Below are 25976 nucleotides of genomic sequence, written 5' to 3'. Positions count from 1 at the left end.
GGCTGTGTGTATAAGGTGTATCTGAAACATAAATGAATTGTGTGAATGTAGACACACTTTGTTTAATGCACAAAGTTATAAAAAATATTGTATTAAATGACCTTCAGGCTGTGTGTATAAGGTGTATATGAAACATAAATGCATTCTGTGCTTAGATTTAGGTCCCATCACCATGATATCTCATTATGGTATGCAATTATTCCAAAATACGGAAAAATCCGATATCCAAAATACCTCTGGTCCCAAGCATTTTGGATAAGGGATACTCAACCTGTATATATATATATATATATATATATATATATTAAGGTGGAGGATATCTTAATATATGTTTTGGGTGTCTAAGACATATGGTTGAGAGATTTTTTTAATGATGTTTGGAGCTCCAGGATTCTGATTGGTTTAGGAGGTTATGGTAATAGGTCAGTGGGTATAAAAAGCCAACTGCGTCTGTTTTGTGATATGCCCTGAGGAAGGAGTGAATATCTGAAACGCGTTGGTATCTTTTTAGGCCCCTGGTGGTAAGGTTTGCTCCATTTTCTTAACCCTAATTAGGGACCGTGGTTTGGATAAAATCTAAATTCTTTGTATACAAGGAATATAATATCATTCCCTATCGGTTTCCTAGGGGGGTATGATAGGACAAACCCATGGCCATTTATTGGGGATATTTCTTCTTTGTTTTTTAAATGCAAGATATGTTTTATGCTCTGTCTGGAATAAACTTTTGATGTTTTGATGAATTGCTGACACCTTGTCCACATCGTTTATGATAATAATTGCTGTGGTGGATGACGTCGGGACCATTGGAGAAGGTATGAGGCGTGATACAGAGAAAGAAACCTTTCAAGGCACATAGGGTACTTACCTAAGGTGAGCGTCTCTATTGAGGGAGAGGGTGATCTCTAATAGCTGGTGTGTGATGTGATATATGAAGATTGCAAGAAACCTTTTGATGTACATCCCCCATTAAGAGGAGGTCAGTCCAGAGGTGAACATTTAATGGAAGAAAACAACTGATTGAACATTGAATGGTGTTTATTCCTATCCATATTGCAGAAATTATTCAGAAGGAGTTCTTTAGGAATTCTTAGTACGATCACCCAGTAGTGCTTGTGGACTACTCTAACCTTTTTGTTGTGCATGATACTGGACATGGAGTCGCAAAAAGTGTTCCTCCCATTGGAAAAGGCATTGGTAATACAGTCGATGGTTCGGGGTGTCCTGAAGCCAACCCGGGTGTCGGTGCATTTGTGTATTCGCCTTCTGTGGAAAATGGTGGCCTCTTACAAGGCTCTTCAATATGGAAGGTTTCATGTACGACCCTTCCAGCTCGATTTGTTGGACAAATGGTCCGGATCACATCTTCATATGCACCAGAGGATCCGTCTGTCGCCAAAAGTCAGGATCTCCCTTCTGTGGTGGCTACAGACTTCTTACCTCGTCTAGGGTCGGAGGTTCGGAATTCAGAACTGGATTCTGTTAACCACAAATGCAAGCCTCAGAGGTTGGGGAGCAGTCCCCCAGGGGGTGCATTTTCAAGGAAGATGGTCAAGTCAGGAAGTCGTCCTTCCAATCAACATTCTGGAACTCAGGGCCATATACACTGCCCTTCTGCAGCCCTCACATCTTCAAGATCGGGCCATTTGGGTCCAGTCGGACAATGTGACGGCAGTGACGTACATAAACCGTCATGGCGCAACAAAAAGCCGAGCAGCAATGTCAGAGGTGTCAAGAATTCTCCTCTGGGCAGAAAGAAATGTGGTGGTGTTGTCAGTGGTCTTCATTCCAGGAGTAGACAACTGGGAAGCAGACTTCCTCAGCAGACACGACCTGTACCTGGGGGAGTGGGACCTTCACCTGGAAGTGTTCAGGTGCTTGACAAGTCGATGGGGATATCCACAGATTGACATGATGGCTTCTCGTCTCAACAAGAAGCTCAAGTGGTATTGTTCCAGATTGAGAGACCCACGGGCAGTGGCGGTGGACACCTTGATGACTCCATGGGTCTATCAGATGATGTATGTGTTTCCTCCACTTCCTCTGATCCCAAGAATTCTAAATAAAAAGTGAAAGGGTTCAAGCAATATTCATTGCTCTAGACTGGCCAAGAAGGGCCTGGTACGCGGACCTTCTGGTGATGCTCCTCGAAGATCCGTGGCCTCTACCTCTTCGCAAGCATCTTCTACAACAGGGCCCGTTCGTCTTTCAGGACTTACCGCAGCTACGTTTGACAGCATGGAAGTTGAACGGCTGATTCTAGCCAGGAGTGGGATCCCTCACAAGGTCATCCCAACTATGATCCAAGCCAGGAAGGAGGTAACGTCTAAGCATTACCATTGTATTTGGAAGAAATATGTCTCTTGGTGTGAGAGCAGAAATTATTCTGCGGCGGAAATTCATCTGGGACGTTTCCTGCTTTTTCTGCAGGCAGGCGTGGATGTGGGCCTGTGTCTGGGCTCCATAAAAGTCCAGATTTCGGCCTTGTACATTTTCTTTCAGAAACAATTGACTTCTCTCCCTGAGGTCCAGAGGTTCTTGACAGGTGTTCTGCACATCCAACTTCCCTTTGTGCCTCCCACGGCATCTTTGGTTCTCAATGTGGTGCTGCTGTTCCTCCAATCGGACTGGTTTGAACCATTACAGGAGGTGGACGTAAAATTTCTTACGTGGAAGACCGTCACACTGTTGGCTTTGGCTTCAGCAAGACGTGTGTCGGAGCTGGGGGCTTTGCCTCACAAAAGTCCCTATTTAATTTTCCATGAGGACAGAGCTGAACTCAGAACTCATCAGCAATTTTTTCCTAAAGTCGCGTGCGCATTTCATATCAACCAACCTATTGTGGTTCACCGACACCTCTGCTACTTCAAAGTCTTTGGATGTTGAAGGTGTATGTAAAGCGAACAGCTCATCACAGAAAATCTGACTCAGTTTGTTCTTTATGATCCTAATAAAATTGGGTGTTCTGCTTCAAAGCAGTCCATTGCATGCTGGATCAGGCTTACTATTAAGTATGCTTATTCCACGGCAGGTTTGCTGTGTCCAAAATCTGTACAGGCCCACTCTACTAGGTCGGTGGGTTCTACCTGGGTGCTGCCCGGGGTGTCTTGGCTTTACAGCTCTGCCGAACGGCTACTTGGTCAGGTTCGAACACGTTTGCTAAGTTCTACAAGTTCGATACTTTGGCATCTGAGGACCTTCAGTTTGGTCAATCACTTCTGCGGGATTCTCAGCACTCTCCCTCCCGGTTTGGGAGCTTTGGTACAGCCCCATGGTACTAATGTGGACCCCAGTATCCTCTAGGATGTAAGAGAAAATAGGATTTTAGTTACCTACCAATAAATCCTTTTCTCGTAGTCCGTAGAGGATACTGGTCGCCCGCCCGGTGCTTCGGTCTTCATGCATTTACTTGGTTAAGTAATGTTGGTTCAGCCGTTGCTGTTCCTGTTTCAAGTTTGGTTAGCATGGCTTTCCTCTTGTTGAGTGTGCTGGTTCGGAATCTCACCATTATCCTTATCTATCCTTCTCTCAAAGTATCTCCGTCTCCTCGGGCACCTTTTCCTAGACTGAGTCTGGCAGGAGGGGCATAGAGGGAGGAGCCAGCCCACACTATCAAATTCTTAAAGTGCCCATGGCTCCTAGTGGACCTGTCTATACCCCATGGTACTAAATGGACCCCAGTATCCTCTACGGACTACGAGAAAAAGATTTACCAGTAGGTAATTAAAATCCTATTTTTACAAAGTACCAGTAGCTTCATATAGTGTTCAGAATTTTTATGCAGGATCAAATAGCTCAATGAGTAGGGTGTTTGGTTAGAATTCAACAGGTTATATGTTTGAATCCTGGGTATGGCAGTATATTTAAATGTGTTATTTAATAGAGGGTATTGTATCTGAATAACAACATGCTCTCAAGTTAAGTGCATGAATGTGGTGTAAAGAGTATTTATGTCCAAATCCATTCTCTTGCAGTGGACTATAAATGTGTGTGCAGTATATATCTCTATGATTGATCTTGTCATGCCCCTTATGTCCCTATTGGAAAAAAAGAAATGTGTGTGTGTGTGTGTGTGTGTGTGTGTGGGGGGGGGGGATGGGGGGAGGGTGCCAATGCTCTATACGGCACAGGGCACCAAAAAGTCTAGTTACAGCTCTGGCGACTTGTGGTACAAATTGAGGTATGATTAGCTTTGTGTTGGCATGCATCTTCTGAGGCATTCTAGTGTGAATTATAGCACACTCAAATGTGACTTTTGAAGCGACTTCCCATGACAAAAAAACTACAACATACACCATCAAAAGATAAAGATGCTAGTGAAAACGCTTGTTAGTAACTGTGTGATTTTTGTTCCGGCGATTAAGAGCAATAAGGGGTGATTAAAGGCCACTTGTAATCTCATCCAAAGTTGATTCTTAGTAAACTTTTCCCTCTAGAGTCTACTAGCGGTGCCGTCGATCAGTTAGGCTACGGCTACACATAGCGGCCAAGTGGGTTACACTGAATGGGACCCACTTGGCCGGGAGGGGGGCTCTGTGTGCACGCGGATCCTGTTCTGCGGGATCCCATAGAACAGGATCTGGCCAGTGACACACGGGATTTCAGTAGCACACAGTGTGGCACAGCCGCACTGTGTGAACACATACATTGAAATGTATGTGTTCACCTTGAAATCCCGTCATCCTGCCATCCGGCTCAACCGCAACATGCCGCACATGTGTGGGCACTTGCATATCTGCAGTCTCCTTACAGCCAAGCGGGTCCTGCTGAACGGGATCCGCTTGGCCGCTATGTGTGGGAGTAGCCTTACACAGAAACTATGGGGGTCATTCCGAGTTGTTCACTCGCTAGCTGCTTTTAGCAGCATTGCACACGCTAGGCCGCCGCCCTCTGGGAGTGTATCTTATGTTAGCAGAATAGCGAACGAAAGATTAGCAGAATTGCTACTAAATAATTCTTTGCAGTTTCTGAGTAGCTCTAGACCTACTCACAGATTGCGATCAGCTCAGTCCGTTTAGTTCCTGGTTTGACGTCACAAACACGCCCTGCGTTCGGCCAGCCACTCCCCCATTTCTCCAGACACTCCCGCGTTTTCCCCTGACACGCCTGCGTTTTTTTGCACACTCCCAGAAAACGCTCAGTTACCACCCAGAAACGCCTCTTTCCTGTCAATCATTCACCGATCAGCAGTGCGACTGAAAAGCGCCGCAGGATCCACAGCAAAACTGCTACGTTTTTAGTTAAATAACTAAGCGCATGTGCCCTGCGTGCCTTGCGCATGCGCAATTAGCAACAAATCGCAGCATAGCGAAAATTGGCAACGAGCTAACAACTCGGAATGACCACCTATGTCATTATGCTGTCAGCAAGACAGAGAGGAGGGAGCCTGGACAGACTTTGCACATGGGCCCCCTCATCTCTTAATATGCCCCTGCACTTGTCCCTACTGTAGCACCTATAGATAAGACAGAAATGTATCAAGTTCTGCAAATCAACCCAAATCTAGTTTGTACACTAACTTATCAGTCACTTATTTACCTCTAAAAGAGAAATATAGCAGGTGTGGCATATGGCAAATTTTGTATTTAGAAAATCTTACTGCTCCAGCAATGCTACTAATAAATATTCATCTTAAATAAATATCAGCCAATTCGGCACATTTATTATGACATAATCTGACTAATATCTCTGATATTCTTTATTGCAAACCGTATTCTCTAGCCCAGTTTTTCCAACATTTGTTTTATTCATCAGAGCAATAACATACAGTATATCAAAGAACAATATAGGTAATAACATGAAAGCCTATTATAGGCAAAAACATAAAAATGAATACAGCATTAGAATCTTAAATGGATTTGCATCAGGAGGTACAGTAGTGACAAGAAGCAATACATTGCACATATGTTAACCTAAGTGTGGCAGGCACATCCTCCACAAAGTACCTAAGAGAGAGAGATGAGGTCAGGGAGAGAGAGAGAGACAGTGTCAGGGAGGGAGACAGAGAGACAGTGTCAGGGAGAGAGGTAGAGAGAGACAGTGTCAGGGAGAGAGGTAGAGATAGACAGTGTTGAAGAGAGAGAGAGTGTCAGGGAGGGAGAGAGACAGTGGGGTACAGCAGAGATCAGGTCTGAACTGTGCATGCGCTGGCGCCGCAGTGCACCGGCGCATGCCAGACAGCCGACGGCTGTCTTAGCCCTGCGATCGCCTCTACCTGATTGACAGGCAGAGTTGGTCGCTGGACTACCTTTAAAACAGCATCAATTTTCTAGATACACTTGAACACAGTTTTTGAAGGAACTTGGCAGGAAGTTTGTTTCAAACATCTTGGAGAACTAACCACATATCTTCTGTGGATGTAGCCTTGCTCAAATCCTTCTGTCTGTTCATGTAATCCAGACAGACTCAAGGATGTTGAGATCAGGGCTCTATAGGGGCCATGTCATCACTTCCAGGACTCCTTGTTCTTCTTTATGCTGATGGTAATTAGCTTTGCATTTTGTTCATTGATAAAAATAAACTATCATTATTCTTATTAGCATATGTGCACCTTCAGTCACATCCTCTTTTATTTAAGGCACGTATTTTAAAATACCATCATAACCAGGATTTGAACCCGTCCCACTGCAGTCAGGCACCTTACTCATGGAGCTATTTGCTCCTGCATGGGAAACATGTGAACTCTAACTACTGTATATGAAGCTACTTGTAAATGTCAGTTCAAGTACTAGGTATCTATAAGTAGCAGTGCCATTTCTTGCAGTGGGTGAGGCGTTTGTATTGCATCGTAACGTCACAATGCAAATGCGTCATTACACGAAACTCCGCCCCTAAGCAGAGTTCTAATGACTGGAAGGAGGGGGAGCACCAGGACGACTCAGGAGCAACTGGCAGGTGGGTGGGAGCAGGCGGAGGAGGATGGAGATGCTGGCGAGCTGGAGGACACTGTAAACACCCTTGACAATGAGCATTACACAGCCCTAACAACTGCCATTACACAGCCCTGGCAATGATCATGACACCTGTCCCAGAGCATGAAACCCCTGGCAAACCAGCATGGATCCCAGAGCATGAAACCCCTGGCAACCAGCATGACACCCAACGCGTGAAACCCTGGGCAATGAGCAGGTAATTTATAAGTAATTAGATGGATTACTGTAGGGCATAATGTATCGAGGGCATTGCGGTATGTGGCATAATATGATTCAGGGGGCATTACGGTGTGGGGCTTAATATGGTGAAATTTATTTTTTTCCCCTGTGGTGGCCGTGATCTGTTGGCGCAGAGTCAAAAACTGGGGTGTAGGGTAGTCTCTTCAGGTGAGACCACGTCCATTATAGTGAGTCCACACCCCCTTGCTGGGCGAGTGCAAATTTGTATTCTTTATATCTATGTAGGGGAAGGGGGGGGGGGGTGTTACATTTGTTTAATGTCAATGGGGGGTCCCGCATTTATCATTTATATATCTCGCACTGGGTGCCAATTGGCTAGAAACAGCCCTGCTAATTAGTTTGCAGCCACACATCCGATCCCCTGCAGCCACACACTAAATAGATCTGTTTAGCTGCAATACTGATTATTTAAAAAAAAGTATATTGTGACTGACAATTACAAGGCATTTCATATAGTTAGAATTCGCAGCCTTCCTTTGCAGGAGCAAAAAACATGTGATAGGTGCTTAGGGACCCAAGTGAATCAGCCATGGAGGAGATAGGGGCGGCCAGGAGATGCCAGAGATCAATGAGGAGGAAGCTAGCAGTGAAAATGATTGAAACCGAAAACTGACAGATACCACCGAACTGCGCCCCATGCCATGAGGCACTCTGTGCCATGGAACATGTCGTACCACCCTAGTTACGGTCCTGAGTATTTTTAAAGACATACCAAAGTATTATCAAAAAGGTCACCAGGAAAAATTGCCATACCAGAATGCACATATTTACCCTCACTATTCCTAGACTCTATTGTGTGGAAAATAACCTAAAACTGGAAAATGACTTTATATTTCATAATTATAACTCTTCTTATGTATTGTTCACTTTCCCTTCCTACTGTAGTTTGTTTCTTCCTTGTATACTATGTTATTCTTTAATCTGCTGGATACAGTACCTGCTTTAAAAAGAATCACAGGTGTAAATGAGCAGGAACAATACTGCAATATGGCGGGGGAACTTGGCAGCTGGATGAAAAGGTCATCTCAGTGTATGATGTCAGACTCATGTAATCAGCTCATGTCTTAGCCTTGGCTGAACCCTTCGGCCTGCTACGTACTGCCGCTGCTGAGTCTGCAGGCTGCATCACTATACTGCTGTCATTGTGATGTGTTGAGGGTTTTCTACATCTTTAAAGGAAAAATGATGGCTGAAGAAAAAACTAGATTGAACCCTTATGTTCTTGTTAAAGTCAAATGTTATACTTTTAAAGGGGTTGAACACTGTAGTTTTAGAAGATACTTTGTAAGTGGCACATACTCTACCATCACTATAGTCTAATATCTGTTCTTGTATGTTGCATTTCTGCAAACTACCACAGGATGGAGAACCAGAACACACATTCTTCTCAAGTATACATTTGTCATAAATGTTTTCTACTGATTGCATTTGGATTAGTTGGCAATTAACATCATTTTTAAGGACTGGAGAAGGGTTTAAAGGTTTCTCATTGGAAATGTTTTCACTAGTGACTAATAATACAGTACACAATTGTTATTATTACTGCATGATCAATTCTTATTTCTAAGTTTTATTATAACATATAGAGTCTGATTTGGAATTCTGTCATAATGCAAAATTAACTCCAGAAGGACGTGGCAAACAGAATGGGAATGGAATGTTAATGCAACTATACACCTGCATTTTTGTAAAAGCACTTCCCTACTGCTCCGTTCAGCAGCCATCATCACAGTCATTGGCCCCACAACCAGTCCTCAGTTGGTACAGGAGATCAGTCTATATTTAGCGTCCACCGTGCATAATCATGACAGAAGGCATCTCTTGCAACACATCCATGATATACCCCAACAAACCCACAGATCAATTCCTTTGTGTACGTTTGCATTGATGCTGCCCATTTACCATCCATAAATGCAGGGGCGGCCCAAGGTCTCTTGTCACCCTAGGCAAAACTTGTACGTTCCACAGCCACCACTTGCATTACGTACTACAAGGATTTTGTGATAGGCAGACTCAGTGGTTCCCAGATCCTGGTGCCATAGACAGCTGCCTAAAGCTGCCTAAATGGTAGAGCTGGCACTGCATAAATGCCAATTCAACATCCCAGAAAAAATTTAGATGAATACAAGTTTGAATTATGTGTTTGTTCACAGACATGCAGTCTGTATGGGTGTAGTATAGTATGCCAGCGGCCGGCCTCCCGGGCCTCCAGCATACCGACAGCTGGGCGAGCGCAGATGAGCCCCCTGCGGGCTCGCTGCGCTCGCCACGCTATCTATTCCCCCGTCCAAGGGGGTTGTGGACCCCCAAGAGGGAGAAAAGGAGTCAGTATGCTGGGTGTCGGGATTCCGGCGCCGGTATACTGTGCGCAGGGATCCCGACAGCTGGCAAACTGAAGACCACCCATTCCGTATGTAGCCTACAAAATGTATAGCAAAAGATCATTAGATTTTGTGTGCATATATACTGTATATACGGTACCAGTCAAAAGTTTGGACATTATATATATATATATATATATATATATATATACACACACACACACACACACACACACACACACACACACACACACACACACACACACACACACACACACACACACAACAATAGGTGAGCTGGCGCCTGAGGGTTGAGTCAACACCCTGTGTTACAAAAGGCACTTATAATTCACATCGTTAAGAGTCAAAACATGGTGGCAACATGTTCCATAATAAAATTTATTGTATATACATAAAAACAAGGTCATATTGTGGCAGAGACAGTATTTTTCCATGTAAAAGTAATGTGGAGGATCCAGATCAGGTTTTGGAAACAGTAGCAGAATCTCAGGTGTGTGATTAGCAGCACCTGGGATTTCCTGATATAAGAGTTTCAAGGGCAGAGTCACCTTGCTCTTGATGGTGGAATAGCTACCCAAGTGATAGGTTGGGTTGTGTGGGTTAGACTAGGGACCACTGGAGCCTATCAAGAGTCTGCTATGCTGAGTGTGCCTGTATGCTACTGGCTGTAATACCGACTGCATATGGATTTAACTTGATATGTGGTGACCTGCTGTTCAAAATAAACACCGAAAGTGTTCATCTGAGTCCCCGTGTTTGTGATCCTTGTCACAAGTGGTGGAGACTGCGAGCAAGGACACGGTATACAGCAGAAACTGTTGGTAAACATACCAGTGTTTAAACTGCAACTTTTCTTCCTCTCTGGTTATGCAGGGCAAGTGGCAGCCTTAAAGGGCCATAGCATTATAGGCAGACTGTTTGCTGTTATGTGTTAAATAGCCAGCAAAACAGGCGGGTGTCGGCTTGGACTGTTTGATAAGCCTGACACATTATATTAAACCTACGAGATTTGTCCTTAAAGGGCCATGCAGGGCAATATGGAGGAGTTAATAAAACAACTTGCTGAACTTGCAGCTGGGCAGATTCAAATGTTACATGAGGGGCAACAACCCCAGATTCAGATGTTACATGAGGGGCAATGAACCCAGGCTGAAAGACGGCAAAGTCAAATTCAAATGTTGTGCGATGAGTTAAAAGCGTTTAAAAAATCTGAGCCAGAGCGGGAAAGGTTACTAAAGCTTACCCCAGTGGATGATATAGAGGTATTTCTTTGCACATTTGCCCGCAGGGCCACGCAGTTGGGATGGCCTGCGGAGTAATGGTCTGACAGGCTGGCTCCCTGTTTAACAGGGGAGGCACAGCAGGTGTATGTGGACATGACTGTGGCTGAGGCACGCTCCTATCCTAGCCTGAAAAAGGCTATACTGGATAGGATTGGAGTGACGGGGCCCAGCAAAGCCCAAGAATTCTATAACTGGCAGCTGGAGGGCTCAGTCTCTCAGGATTCAGCTGGCCAAACTAGCCCGACTGGCAAAGTCCTGGTTGCAGCCGGATAAAAACTCTGCAGTACAGATTGTGGAAGTAGTCGCACTGGACCAGGCTATGCGGGTGTTAGACCGCTCAGTGCAGCAGTGGGCCCTTCAGGCTGACCCCCAGACATTTGAGGAGTTGGCAGTGGTGATTGAGCGGCACCTGACACTGGAAAAGCTGAATAAATCCAGGTCAGGATACGGGCCACCACCTAAACCCAGAACTCAAGTCCCAGTAGTTAAACCAAAGGCTCCGCCTCCCTTGGTGTGCTTTGAGTGCGGCAAACCTGGTCATGTGCGGCGGGAATGCCCGAAACAGGGCGAGCCGATGGATTGTAGTGCGGGGAAAATGGCTCGGCCGTTGGTCAGCATGGCGGCAGCAGGGGTATCCCAAGCAGAGTCCTTCCTGTTCCGGGTGCAGGTACAGGTGGAAAACCGGGAGATTTGGGCCCTGGTGTATACCAGCAGTGAGCTCACCATTGTGGTTCCTCTGGGAGCTGACTAGGTCCAGCCTCCTTTCAATGGGAGAGAAAAGAAGGCTCTTGTGTGGGCGCACTCTTGTAAGAAAAGTTGATACTATGTGTGAATTTGGAGAATACTTAAGACATAACTTTTATTAATACTATTAAAACAAAAGTGCCCATCGCAAAGATCTGTGAAAACAATAAAGATTTGAAAAAATGTTAAACGGCACCCGGAAGTGAACAAGCCCTACGGGCGAAACGCGTTTTCTGCAGGGGGGTCCGCTCACACAGTCCTATAATGGCACCATCCTGATACCTGATCTGCTTACCTGGTTTTCTGGAGGAATTGGAGATTCGTAAGCCCCCTCTATCTTGTGGACATGCGCCACAGATAGCAACACTTTATTCAGGGAAATTACATAATATTTTTTTGCCTATTTGCACCTGTTACATATCAGTGTGGTTCTGTTGTATAGGGGCTTCTCCTTGATATGGGCCATATTCTCAGTTTTTCTCAACTGAGGCCAGGATAGCGTTATTATTTACTTATACCATATATATATATATATATTTTTTTTTTTTTCATAATTACCGATAGATAAATTTGGCATCTAATTTATTATAGATAGATTTTTCTATTTGTAAACACAGACATTCTTGCTGCATTTTTTTCCATACTCATATTGGGACATATTTGTTTTTTTGTTCACAGTTTTTGTCTGACGGCTATATACCTTCCTTTGTGCAATCCATTCACAAAGTCCTATATCGTATATATCCTACATTGACGTATGGTGTTTGAGTCATACTCTCCCTGATAATGTGAGAACTTGTTTACAGTTTTGAATTTTGCTATTTATACTACATTTTACAAACTTTGCATGGGGATATATCTCCTTCTAAACATGATTTTCCTTTGTGTGATACAATATGATTTTCAGTCACACCAGAATCTAAGGGTGAGACACTAGGGAGTTCCTCCCATTACTGTTGGAACATCTAGTCCTTTGTGATTATATTTTGTGTAGCAGCAAAGCCACTTTACTATCTTGCTGAAGCAACCAGCCTGTTATATCTATTCCTTCATTGAAGAAATTGTTTATCTTATCTCTCTACTCACCAATTTCGTGGACTGTCATCCATGATTCCCGAAACATTGTACCACACTGGTGGGAACTTTGGAACCGTGTCTAATGTGGAAAGCAGATCCACATATTTTCACCCACTTTACATTCTTATCTCCTATCTCTTCTCCTTTTCTTCTTATTCCTTATTTCTTATATAGGTGCACTCTCATTGGTGTACACATAAATCTCTATTCCCATTCCACGGTGTCAGCGCCCGATCTCGTCCGATCTTGGAAGCTAAACAGCGTTGGGCCGGGTTAGTATCAGGAGAGGAGACTGCCTGCGAATACCTGGTGTTGTAGAGCAGGAATTAATTTCCTATTTTATGTGATAAGAGACACCAACAGCAGTATCACCACTAATCCTATTCCGCATTTTTCTATTACTGTGTTTATAATTTTTTGACTGCAATTTGATGCCTTCAATTCTGCCTGCAAATATGGTATTTATATGTAATTCAGGTATATAATCCCTAGTGTGGTGACCATTGATTACCATTCTAGTTATTCATAGCTAAGTTATTCGGACTTTCCTAAAAAATCTTGTTTTGACCAACCCCCGGTTCCATCAATACAGAAACCCTGTACTGGTCAGGGGAAATGGGGTTATGACAACCCAATGTCTACAACCTTTCCGAATACTCTTTGAAATAAAGAGACCAGAACATTTTAACATTTTTTCAAATCTTTGTTTTCACAGATCTTTGGGATGGGCAATTTTGTTTTAATAGTATTAATAAAAGTTATGTCTTAAGTATTCTCCAAATTCACACATAGGGGTATATTTACTAAAAAAATCGTATTTTCCCGTTTGAGGTCAAAGTTCAATCAAGAATGACATCGAAAGTGTAAATTTGCAACTTTTTGAATTTAGTATGACTAATTTACTAAGCAGCCGTATTCTGCATTTTCGGTTTTACCGATGTCGATGTCATTCGTTTTTTTTGGCAGTGTTTTACGTGAGTGACTTGTAAAACACTGCCGACTTTAATACAATGAATCTCGGCCAGATCTGAGAGATCCGTGCTGGGCTTCATTGTGCACCTTGTAAAAAAATAAATCAGTGTTAAAATAAAAAAAAAAATTGCGTGGGGTCCCCCCTCCTAAGCCAAACCAGCCTCAGGCTCTTTGAGCCGGTCCTGGTTGCAAAAATATGGGCAAAAAAAATGATAGAGGTTCCCCCATATTTAAACAACCAGCACCGGGCTCTGCGCCTGGTCCTGGTTCCAAAAATACGGGGGACAAAAAGCGCAGGGGTCCCCCGTATTTCTGAAACCAGCACCGGGCTACACGAGCCAGATACATAATGCCACAGCCGGGGGACACTTTTATATAGGTCCCGGCGGCCCTGGCATTACATAACCAACTAGTCACCCCTGGCCGGGGTACCCTGGAGGAGTGGGGACCCCTTCAATCAAGGGGTCCCCCCTCCAGCCACCCAAGGACCAGGGGTGAAGCCCGAGGCTGTTCCCCCCATCCAAGGGCTGCGGATGGGAGGCTGATAGCCGTTTTGTAAAAAAATGAATATTGTTTTTAGTAGCAGTACTACAAGTCCCAGCAAGCCTCCCCCGCAAGCTGGTACTTGGAGAACCACAAGTACCAGCATGCGGAGGAAAACCGGGCCCGCTGGTACCTGTAGTACTACTACTAAAAAAATACCCCAATAAAAACATAAGACACACACCTTGAAAGTATAACTTCAATGCATACATCCACACCTCCATATACACATACTTACCTTATGTTCACACGAGGGTCGGTCCTCTTCTCCATGTAGAATCCATGGGGTACCTGTTGAAAAAATTATACTCACAAAATCCAGTGTAGAAGGCTCTTCTTGTAATCCATTTGTAATCCAGGTACTTGTCAAAATAAAAAAACGGACACCCGACCTCGCACTGAAAGGGGCCCCATGTTTTCACATGGGACCCCTTTCCCCGAATGCCAGGAACCCCCTCTGACTTATGTCTAAGGCGGTTCCATCAGCCAATCAGGGAGCGCCACGTTGTGGCACCCTCCTGATTGGCTGTGTGCTCCTGTACTGTATGACAGGCAGCACACGGCAGTGTTATAATGTAGCGCCTATGCGCTCCATTGTAACCAATGGTGGGAACTTTGTGGTCAGCGGTGAGGTTACTTTCGGTCAACCGCTGACCACAAAGTTCCCACCATTGGTTACAATGGAGCGCATAGGCGCTACATTGTAACACTGCCGTGTGCTGCCTGTCATACAGTACAGGAGCACACAGCCAATCAGGAGGGTGCCACAACGTGGCGCTCCCTGATTGGCTGATGGAACCGTCTTAGACATAAGTCAGAGGGGGTTCCTGGCATTCGAGGAAAGGGGTCCCATGTGAAAACATGGGGCCCCTTTCAGTGCGAGGTCGGGTGTCCGTTTTTTTATTTTGACAAGTACCTGGATTACAAATGGATTACAAGAAGAGCCTTCTACACTGGATTTTGTGAGTATAATTTTTTCAACAGGTACCCCATGGATTCTACATGGAGAAGAGGACCGACCCTCGTGTGAACATAAGGTAAGTATGTGTATATGGAGGTGTGGATGTATGCATTAAAGTTATACTTTCAAGGTGTGTGTCTTATGTTTTTATTGGGGTATTTTTTTAGTAGTAGTACTACAGGTACCAGCGGGCCCGGTTTTCCTCCGCATGCTGGTACTTGTGGTTCTCCAAGTACCAGCTTGCAGGGGAGGCTTGCTGGGACTTGTAGTACTGCTACTAAAAACAATATTCATTTTTTTACAAAACGGCTATCAGCCTCCCATCCGCAGCCCTTGGATGGGGGGGACAGCCTCGGGCTTCACCCCTGGTCCTTCGGTGGCTGGAGGGGGGGGACCCCTTGATTGAAGGGGTCCCCACTCCTCCAGGGTACCCCGGCCAGGGGTGACTAGTTGGTTATGTAATGCCAGGGCCACCGGGACCTATATAAAAGTGTCCCCCGGCTGTGGCATTATGTATCTGGCTAGTGGAGCCAGGTGCTGGTTTCAGAAATACGGGGGACCCCTACGCTTTTTGTCCCCCGTATTTTTGGAACCAGGACCAGGCGCAGAGCCCGGTGCTGGTTGTTTAAATATGGGAGAACCTCTATCATTTTTCCCCCCATATTTTTGCAACCAGGACCGGCTCAAAGAGCCCGAGGCTGGTTTTGCTTAGGAGGGGGGACCCCACGCATTTTTTATCCAAAAATATAACACTTTCCCATCCCCTTCCCACTGATAAACATGCACGGATCTCATGGATCCGTGCATGCCTATCCAAACACGGGATAAAAAAGCAGGTCTGTTTTTTTTTAGCACTTTTTCACGAATTGTATTTCAGCACGGCAGTGTTTGGCTATTGTCGGCAGTGTTTGTGATTTGCACTTTTTAGTAAATTACCGAATTCTACCAAATTGCAGGCGTATTTGACCGATGGTGTATTGATTCGTGATTTTTTCCTAGGACTTCCAATATATTACGAATGCCCTCATCACTGCCGAGATTTTTGCTTAGTAAATTACCGAAATGACACTTTGAAGAAAAAACGGCATCTCGGTCAAAATCGGGACCTTAGTAAATATACCCCATAGTATCAACTTTTCTTACAAGAGTGTGCCCACACAAGAGCCTTCTTTTCTCTCCCATTGCAAGTCTGCGTACTTCTGGCTCTGGGCGCACCACCAACTAGGACAGCATACTATAGGAAAAAACGGTAACACATGTTTTTTCCTTCCTACTAATAAGGGTAACTCACTGTCCAATTTTGGTCTTTTTCTCTCAATATATAAATTATCATATTTACCTGTGCCAGATCGCCCGTTGTCTTGTTGTAGGTCCAGCCTCCTGTCAGGGTGTTGTGCATCCATGGCGATGTGGAGGAGTTGAAGGAGTGCCCACATGTCTACTTACCCCTGACCGTTCAAGGTTGGTCATTAAAGGTGGTCGCAGCAGTGACCTCCAGACCCCCCGTATCCGCTGATCCTGGGCCGAGACTTTCCATTGCTACAGGAGCTGGTTAACTGGCATGCTACCAACAAACCGTCAACCACCGAAACAACTCAGAATCCAGAGACTACCAAAGTTTAGCATCCGGGAGAAAGGCTGCAGGTCCCAAACCACCGCAAGAGACTGAGTCAAAGGCCCATTGGAACACAGTTGGCGAGACGATATCACTGCAGGACTTTGGGAGAGATCAACGCGATGACAGCAATTTTGTGCACGCCTCTGAGACTGTTAAAGTAGTTAATGACAGGGTAGTTGATGCTTTACCATCAGAGGGAGTACCATATTTTGTTTTGGAAAATGATTTGCTATATCATGTCGCTACTTTACAAGGGAAAAAGGTAGATAAGCTCTTGTTTCACCGAACACTGGAGCGCTTGGTGTTAGAAGCTACCCATACGCATTTGTGGGGTGGCCATCTAGGGGAGGAGAAAACACTCCAATGCATCCGGTTAAGGTTCTTTTGACCCAGAATCTATGCTTCTGTTAAGAGGTATTGTCAGGAATGCCCAGTCTGCCAGAGGACGGCCCCTCGACCAGAGTTTATAGCTCCACTGGTAGCCCTCCCTATCATTTCTGTACCTTTTGAGCGGATTGATATGGATCTGATAGGGCCAGTGGAAAAATCAGCATGAGGCCACCAATATACAGTATATTGGTGGTAGTTGATTATGCCACCTGGTACCCAGAGGCTATACCCCTGCGCAATATGAAATCTGGCACAAATGCCAGAGAACTACTAACCATGTATACCCGCTTAGGAATACCAAAAGAGGTCTTAACGGACCAAAGTACACCTTTCGTGTCTAAACTCGTGAAAGATTTATTTCGATTGCTAAACATAAACAGGATTGCCATTTCGGTGTACCACCCGCAGACAGATGCCCTGTTAGAAAGATTTAATAAAACCCTTAAGCAAATGATAAAGAGGGCAGAGTCACAAGAAAAACGAGATTGGGATCTGCTCCTACCTTACTTGATGTTTGCGGTCAGAGAGGTACCCCAATCCTCTACAGGGTTTAGTCCCTTTGAGCTCCTCTATGGGAGACAGCCCAGAGGAATTCTGGATCTCTTAAAAGAAGGGTGGGAAGAACAACCCTGCCAGGACCCTAACGTCGTTCAGTTTGTGGCCCAGTTATATGGCCGTCTAAGACAGATTGTGCCACTACTGAACGAACACATGGAAAGGGCCCAACCAGGTCAGAAACAGAGGTATGACGTAAGTCAGTCAATCGGTCCTTTAATTCGGGAGACAAAGTGTTAGTGCTGGTGCCCACCACAGAAAGCAAGATGTATGCACAATGGCGGGGCCCTTATGAGATCATCGAGGCAGTGGGACCGGTCAATTACAGGGTCCAACAGGAGGGTAGAAGTAGGGAGGTACAAATCTACCATGTAAACCTGTTAAAACCCTGGAAGGAAATTGCCAATCAGCCCACTTTGGTAGCTAAAAAGATTTCAGAATGCCAGGTACCCATTGAAGTCACGCTTACTCCTGAACAAAAATGGGAAGTGGTAAACTTGGTGAAATGCTACCAAGATGTGTTTTCTGCCATTCCGGGAAAGACACAGATCATCCAACACAATGTTGTGACTCTACCCGGGGTGGTCATAAAACAGAGGCCATATCGCATACTCGAAACGAAGAGGGCAGCGGTAAAGCAGGAGGTGGAAGAGATGTTACACCTAGGGGTTATAGAGGAATCCACCAGTAAGTGGAAAAATCCAATTGTCCTAGTACCAAAACTTTCAGGTGTCTTACAGTTCTGCAATAACTTGCGTAAATTAAATCAAGTGTCCCGGTTTGATTCTTACCATATGCCCCGGGTTGATGAGTTGGTAGAAAATTTAGCCAATAGTCAATATCTCTCCACACTTTATTTGACAAAAGGTTATTGGCAGATTCCGTCAACAGAAGCTGCTAAGGCAAAAACAGCATTCTCTACTCCAGAAGGCTTATTCCAATATAAAATGCTCCCATTTGGTTTACATGGTGCCCCAGCAACCTTCCAGAGAGTTATGAATAAGTTGCTGCGGCCCCACAGGTAATATGTGACTGCATATTTAGATGACATTGTTATTTTCAGCTATGACTAGGAGTCACACCTACCAAAGGTAGAAGCCATTTTACAGTCTCTACGGGCACATGGGTTTACCGCCAACCCTGAGAAATGTGCCATTGGTATGATCGATTGAGGCCAAGTATTTGGGTACATTGTGGGCAGAGGACAGGTTAAACCTCATCCTAGTAAGGTAGAAGCAGTCCTCACCTGGTCTAGACCTAAATGTAAATCACAACTTAGGACATTTCTCGGTTTGCTCGGTTATTATCGCAGGTTCATTCAAGATTTCGCTGCTAGAGCAGCTCCTCTAACCTAGGTAGATGGAGAGGAGAAGCCTTTCCATTATCTTAGCTGTAGTTTATTGCCCAGGGTGCTCAGGTACTCAACTGTGGAGCAGGAGTGCTTGGCCATTAAATGGGCAGTTGAGTCATTAAGGTATTATTTATTGGGATGAGAGTTTTTGTTGGTCACACACCATGCACCCTTACAGTGGATGCATACAAACAAAGAGGTGAATGCTTGTGTGACCCATTGGTTTTTGGCTTTGCAGCCATTTAAGTTTGAGGTAAGGCATCATCCTGGGAAACAGCACCTCAGTGCTGATGCCCTTTCCAGGAGGTGTGAAGGTCCTGTTCCTCCAAGCAACCCTATGGTGAAGCTAGGGGAGCAAGAAGAAGGTGAGGTGGGTGACCTCTGGAAGGTAGTGGAAGGCTGTGTACCTGGGCGGATGAAAAAGGTGGTGGTGGACGAAGCAGAGAGCTCGCCTGAAAATAGTGTAGCTTCACCAGGGTGGTTGAAGCTAAGGGTGGAGGAGTGTGGCAGAGACAGCATTTTTCCATGTGAAAGTAATGTGGAGGATCCAGACCAGGTTTTGGAAGCAGTAGGAGAATCTCAGGTGTATGATCAGCAGCACCTGGAATTTCCTGATATAAGGGTTTCCAGGGCAGAGTCACCTTGCTCTTGACGGTGTAATAGCTACCTAAGTGATAGGCCGGGTTGTTTGGGTTAGACTAGGGACCACTGGAGCTTATCAAGAGTCTGCTATGCTGAGTGTGCCTGTATGCTACTGCCTGTAATACCGCCTGCATATGGATTTAACTTGCTATGTGGTGACCTGCTATTCAAAATAAACACCAAAGGAGTTCGTCTGAGTCCCCGTGTTTGTGATCCTTGTCACAAGATAGATATATATATATATATATATATATATATATAAAATGCACTGTACATATGATCACTTTAGCGATCCGTAATGAATCAGGCCCTAAGTGTACATATAATTAGGCAACACATTGGCATCTCAATATTGCATATTTACGATGTGCTGGCTAAAAATGTAAAAGAATGTTACTGTACTGGTTACTAACATTAGTCCGCCTGTGCATCCCAAGCTTATTGAAGCCCTGATTGTATTATGATTGTATTATGAGGGAGCACCAATATCAACATTAACGTATTGGCTTGTGCGAATAAAGAAAAATACCTTGCCTCACTCCAAAAGTAATCACTAGGGAAAAGGAATAGGGTAAAACAGTTAACGAGCACAGGGCTTCTTGACAGAGAACATCAGTAACATTGGTGACATAGGGCATTCCACATCAGAGTTTATATATTGACCACCTAAAAAGGTGTGAATAGACACATTAGCAGGTGGAGGTGCACCCACAGAGTAAAAATGTAGTATTGGAACAAAAAGGAGAAAAAAGAAACTATCTTTATAAGGGCACTCAGCCTATGTCTATAATAGGGATGAGCGGGTTCGGTTCTCTGAGAACTGAACCCCCCCAACTTTGAGATCCGAGCCCGGATCCGAGTCAGGCTCGGTTTTGTGTGCCTATCTCGGATCCAAAAAGGAGGCAAAACATTATCATCCCACTGTCGGATCTTGCATGTTTTGATTCTATATAAGTTCCCGGTGATCAGCACCATCTTCACTCCGGACTTGGAGAGTGCACAGGACATGTTCCTTCTGTGGAGAGAGCAGAAGGGTGGCAGGAGAGAGCAGAAGGGGGGCAGGAGAGAGCAGAGGGGGCAGGAGAGAACAGTGCTGCTTGTGTAGGTGTGTTGTGTCAGTCACTGTGTAGGGCTCTGCACAGTACAGTAGTGCTGCACAAAGTTAGATTTGGGTGGGTTATTTTGTTTCTGTGCAGGGTAAATACTGGCTGCTTTATTTTTACACTGCAATTTAGATTTCAGTTTAAACACACCCCACCCAAATCTAACTCTCTCTGCACATGTTATATCTGCCCCCCCCTGCAGTGCACATGGTTTTGCCCATCTACTAACAAAGTTGCTACTATGATCAGGTCTGAATTAGGCCCATAGATTGTAAGATCCACTGGGGCAGGGATTTACAATCTATCCCTGGTAATAAATAAATAAATAAATAAATAAATGAATGAATATTAAGCTGTCTATAAATAGATATGTTTCCCTGTAATATATTGAATAGAAAACTGGGGCAATATAAAGGAGATTGTCACTACTGTGCTGATAGTAATAAACTATGGAGTGTGTGACATTATTATGTTATTATACCCTCCAACATTTTACACGTAAAAATCGGTACAAATTAGAAAAGGGGCGTGGTCATGTCCCTTTTCCTATACTTTCAATGGAAAAATGGAGAGTCAAAAAGCGGTACAGACCATAGAAAAAAGGTACTATACCTGCCAAAAAGGTACAGTTGGAAGCTATGTGTTATGCAGCTTGCAGGTACACCTTCATTTAAGAATGAAGATAAAACCCTCAGGTGCTGTGATTCAAATAGGTAGCTGCTTATCTGTAACCAGTTTCACTGAATTGGAATGCAGCTGACAAATGTGTAATTTTTTTTTTTTACAGTGGATAAAGGTGAATTTTTTATTTTCTTTAAAGTGGATAAAGGTGAGCAGTTCACAAGGCAGCCCCTTGTATGAGTGAGGAAGATAATGGAGGCAGGTGGTCTTAACCTTTGGGGAGCGCACTAATTTAGATGTACTTCTCATTATGTGTGACTTTTTTTGGAACATTGGAGATAGTCTATTCCTTTTTTTTCTTTCTCATCTTATTAATGAAAAATGCTGACAGAGAATGTAGGAATGACAGTAAAAACACTTTTATAGACAAGATGGGGTTCTCAATATGATGCTATAAAGCCAAATTTTAAAAGCAAACTAACACTTGAAGTGCTGTGCAAGCACAAAGAATATGTGGGCATGCCCAGCAGTGCTATGACCTGAGACATGCAATACTGCTAGGACATGTTGTCTGCAATTCTCCTAGCAGAGTAAAAGTGTACCTGATTCATGCGGGGAGGTGTGGGTGAGTGGCGCCGGCAGCCTGCTGCAGGTATATGGGGACAGAGGAGTGGGTGCACGATGTGCACGGCAGGACTCCTGGAGATCCGAGGCGCATGCTTCATCGGGGCTTCACTGTGTTATACTTGGGTTGTAGGGTTGAAGCAGAAGTTGGCTCCCCAAAGCATCTGCTGATGCCACTACCATGGATATCACAGTACATAAATCACAAACTGGTGTCTGTCACTTTTACTTTTAAATGTCATTTTTTTCCTATGTCTGGAATTTTCAGTATTGGCTTGCATTCTCCACCAATTGTAAGGAGTTCAAGGTAGGGGTGCTCTCTCCTGGGGTAGATGGGCACCACCAAACACGCAGCAGTGAAGAAAACAGCACACCAGTCCAGGGTTTTCATGCAATCTAGCCGTAGCTATGTTTATTGTGTAGTACATATAAATAAAACATAAAATAAATCCTAGCCCATCAGGGCCCTAACTAACATACCGATTCCCTCTTTCAGAGTGGTAAGACCTAGTGCCCCCACCACAACAAAGGCATATGCACAATACTCATGGTCAGTACTTCACAGTGTCTCTGAACAAACCTGCTACTTGTTCCCCCAGGAAGTGAGACCCTGAGTAAAGCCCTGACACAGCGTTATTGCCTTCTACAGGTGCAAGTATTAATTAGCCTGATCTCAGGCTGAAGGCCTAAAGACCCGAAATGGGCCTAGTGGATGGAGCCTGCCCTCTCTCGCCATCCACGAACCTAGGAAACTTTAACTGGCTTTTACTAAAGGTCAAAACATTTAACCAGTCTGTTTTGCAATCACATACATTTTCCTGGGGTTTTAAATATACTGTAGGCCAGAAACCTGGGACAGATATATCTCCTATGTACAACCTTACCAGTGCTTTCATCTCAGTAAGTAATAGTCATTTTTTTGTAATTATATTTCATTTATCTTCACCATGGTTGGCAAAGAGTGTATTTTATTATTTTAATATCAGTGTGGAGAAAGGTAAATACCTATACTACTTAACTTGCAGAACCTTCAAACGGGAAGTTGTGTTATCTGCAATATTAAAGATGCACGCACTTTTAAAGGGCAATGAAGAAATATTGTCTATTATAAAAAGAAGAAAGCAAAAGTATTTTTTGTATTCTTTTTGACTGCACTGCTGATGTGTCCTACACTGATCAGTCATGTGCAGTAATCAGATCCATTCATATAGAATGTGACATACAGTAATTGAAGTAAGGGGATCATTCTTGGACTTCTTCTCTATTGCTAAAGAGACTCCTGCAGAGCTCACAGAGGATATTCTAAGAAATCTATAGAGAGATGGACTGGATGTGCCATGGTCAATAGTGTGACAAGTCTGCAAGCATGGTTAGGATTGATAGTGGTGTTTAGTCAAATATCAGAGAGTTTAATCCCAAGGCTTAGTTGGTGGTCTTAACCTTTGGGGAGCGCACTAATTTAGATGTACTTCTCATTATGTGTGACTTTTTTTGGAACATTGGAGATAATCTATTCCTTTTTTTCTTTCTCATCTTATTAATGAAAAATACTGACAGAGAATGTAGGAATGACAGTAAAAAGACTTTTATAGACAAGATGGGGTTCTCAATATGATGCTATAAAGCCAAATTTTAAAAGCAAACTAACACTTGAAGTGCTGTGTAAGCACAAAGAATATGTGGGCACGAGGATCAGCTCAAATGTTGCTACCTGCTGTATGTGATTTTTCTTTCTGGTGCAATGTTCTGCTAGTAATTAATATCACACAAAAGTAATTGCAAAAGAATGGAATCAGAATGGAAAGTACATTGTGGAACCCCAAGCTCCATGAAGATCAACAAAATGAAATTGTGGAGAGGGCATTCATTATGTAATTATTAAATGTGAGGAAATGGAAATTTCTTTTGGAGGGAAGAAGGAGAGTACAGCTCCAAGAAAGGATGTCAGGAGCAGTGGCGGGCTCGGCAATGGGGCAGAGTAACAGATGCCCCCCCCCCCCCCCCCTCCCATACAGGTCCTACTTTAAGCAACTGGGGCCGGCTGCTCGTACATCACCTGCAGTGTTGCAGCATGCATGGCTGCTGTGTTATTTCCAGAGGCTGAGTCAGTATAGTGCAGATGCGTGTCTCTGCCTTTCTCAGTCTCTATGCCTCTGTCCTCCCAAGTGTAGACATGCTCATTCAGCATCAGCAGTGCTGGCAACCTGTTACTGAATATCCAGATGCCTGCCGCAAATGAGGAAATGCAAGTACCACAGCATGCCTGGTCTCATCATTCCCGGCTCTCTGTCTCTAATGGCCAGCTCACATTTCCTCCTGTACCTGGCTCACATCGAAAACCTGTCACCCCACCTCCTTCTCCTACTTCTCTTTACCCGGCTCCTGTCTCCCCCTGTTCCCGACTCCCCTCAACATCCCCTGGTCTCCTTCTGTGTACTGTCCCAGCCATATTGCTATATAGATATATATCTATATTTAGGTATATATCTATGTGCGTGTATATATATATATATATATATATATATATTTATTTATTCTGTAGATATATCTATAGACATATATGTTATAACACCATATCTCTGGTATGGAGCTACAGAGCCCCTATAGAAAGAGGCAGATGGCACTCCTCAGATTTTCACAAAAAAAGTGTATTTGGAATTATAGGAATTACAGGTGCATAGCAAATGTTTCAAGGTTGCGCAGGACAATTTCATCAGGATGTGCTGCACATCCTGATGAAAAGGTTCCTGTGTGGTCCTACTTGACCTCTACCATCTAATAGCTCTGGGAATGCTGGCATTTGGAGAAGATGCAGAAATGCATCTTCTCCCATGCAAACCCCTGACAAAGAACATGAGAATCCTTGCAACGAGCATGAGACCCCTTGCAATGAGCATGGAACCCAAAGCATAAAACCCCTGACAACAAGCATAAAACCCTTGGCAACAAGCATGAGACCCCTGGGAATGAGCAGGAAACCCCTGACAGCATGGAGCCCAGAACATAAACTCCTGGCAACGAGCATGAGACCCCTGGCAACGAGCATAAGAACCCTGGAAACAAGCAGGAAACTCCTGGCAATGAGCATAAAACCCTTGGCAACAAGCATGAGACCCCTGGGAATGAGCAGGAAACCCCTGACAACAAGCATAAAACCCTTGGCAACAAGCATGAGACCCCTGGGAATGAGCAGGAAACCCCTGACAACAAGCATGGAGCCCAGAGCATAAACCCCTGGCAACGAGCATGAGACCCCTGGCAACGAGCATAAGAACCCTGGAAACAAGCAGGAAACTCCTGGCAATGAGCATGGAATCCAGAGCAGCAAACCCTTGGCAATAAACATGAGACCCCTAGTAACGAGCATGAGACCCCTGGGAATGAGCAGGAAACCACTGACAACAAGCATAGACCCCAGAGCATAACATTATTGACAACAAGTATGAAACCACTGGCAATGAGCATGAGACCCCTGGCAATGAGTATGAGACCACTGGCAATGAGCAAATATTTTAAAAGTTTATTAGAAGCCTTACCATGGGGCATAATTTGTAAGGGACATTATTGTGTGTGGAGCATAAAATGGTATTAGAGTCATAACTGTATGTGGCATAATGTGTAATTGGCATTACAGTGTATGGCATAATGTGTGATGGGCATTATGGAGTGTGGCATAAATTGTCATAGGAATTATGGTGTGTGGCATAATGTGTAATGGGCATTACAGTATGTGGCATAAGTTGTAATAGGCATTATGGTGTGAGGTATTATGTGTAATGGGCATTACGGTGTGTGGCATAATATATAATGCACATTACGCTGTGTGGCATAACGTGTAATGGGCATTATGGTGTGTGGCATAAGTTGTAATAGGCATTATGGTCTGTGGCATAACGTGTACTGGGCATTATGATGTGTGACATAATATGTAATGGGCATTACAGTGTATGGCATATTGTGTAAGGAGCATTAATATGT

At 44.2% G+C, this 25976-nt stretch overlaps 1 protein-coding gene and 1 pseudogene across 1 annotated transcript in view; one reads left to right on the top strand and one right to left on the bottom strand.

Annotated features, from left to right (window-relative positions):
- LOC134957703 (uncharacterized) overlaps positions 1-25976 on the bottom strand; it is a 685812-nt gene that overhangs the window by 400359 nt on the left and 259477 nt on the right. The window lies entirely within an intron of this gene.
- On the top strand, positions 12821-12939 carry LOC134939790 (5S ribosomal RNA; annotated as a pseudogene).

This window comes from Pseudophryne corroboree, chromosome 1 (assembly GCF_028390025.1).
Source record: "Pseudophryne corroboree isolate aPseCor3 chromosome 1, aPseCor3.hap2, whole genome shotgun sequence".
NCBI lineage: Eukaryota > Metazoa > Chordata > Amphibia > Anura > Myobatrachidae > Pseudophryne > Pseudophryne corroboree.
This window is presented reverse-complemented; position numbering and strand designations above follow the sequence as displayed.